This window comes from Lottia gigantea, assembly GCF_000327385.1.
Source record: "Lottia gigantea unplaced genomic scaffold LOTGIsca_2215, whole genome shotgun sequence".
Classification (NCBI taxonomy): domain Eukaryota; kingdom Metazoa; phylum Mollusca; class Gastropoda; family Lottiidae; genus Lottia; species Lottia gigantea.
Window position 1 is genome coordinate 1 of NW_008708571.1, and position 1,151 is coordinate 1,151.

A 1,151-nucleotide genomic window follows, 5' to 3' on the forward strand; every position below is an offset into this window, starting at 1 on the left:
AGAATATTTTGGTCAGTTTTCATGCATATAGGCCATAGGGACCAAATATGGCCAATGACCAACTTTGCCAAATATGCCAATTTCTCTCATGTTTTGGTCTTTTCCTACTAATTGGACCCCAGGGAGTTCAAAAAACTCAAAAAAACTAAATAAAATCTGTAAGTTTGAAAAGTAGCAATTTCTGGTCTGCACAGTGGTAGTCAAAAAGTGCTCAAACACAAATAAATTTTTTGCTTGAAAAGTTACAGAGCTACAAGGCTGAAACTTGCTGGGAATATCCAAATGGACTATCTCTACATGTGGGAAAAAACAGAACTCAAATATCTGCCATAGATCAAGAAATAATTTTGGTCAGTTTTCATGCATATAGGCCATAGGGACCAAATATGGCCAATGACCAACTTTGCCAAATATGCCAATTTCTCTCATGTTTTGGTCTTTTCCTACTAATTGGACCCCAGGAAGTTCAAAAACTCAAAAAAAACTAAATAAAATCTGTAAGTTTGAAAAGTAGCAATTTCTGGTCTGCACAGTGGTAGTCAAAAAGTGCTAAAACACAAATAAATTTTTTGCTTGAAAAGTTACAGAGCTACAAGGCTGAAACTTGCTGGGAATATCCAAATGGACTATCTCTACATGTGGGAAAAAACAGAACTCAAATATCTGCCATAGATCAAGAAATAATTTTGGTCAGTTTTCATGCATATAGGCCATAGGGACCAAATATGGCCAATGACCAACTTTGCCAAAAATGCCAAATGGACTATCTCTACATGTGGGAAAAAACAGAATTCAAATATCTGCGATAGATCGAGAAATAATTTTGGTCAGTTTTCATGCATATAGGCCATAGGGACCAAATATGGCCAATGACCAACTTTGCCAAATATGCCAATTTCTCTCATGTTTTGGTCTTTTCCTACTAATTGGACCCCAGGGAGTTCAAAAAACTCAAAAAAACTAATTAAAATCTGTAAGTTTGAAAAGTAGCATTTTCTGGTCTGCACAATGGTAGTCAAAAAGTGCTCAAACACAAATAAATTTTTTGCTTGAAAAGTTACAGAGCTACAAGGCTGAAACTTGCTGGGAATATCCAAATGGACTATCTCTACATGTGGGAAAAAACAGAACTCAAATATCTGCCATAGATC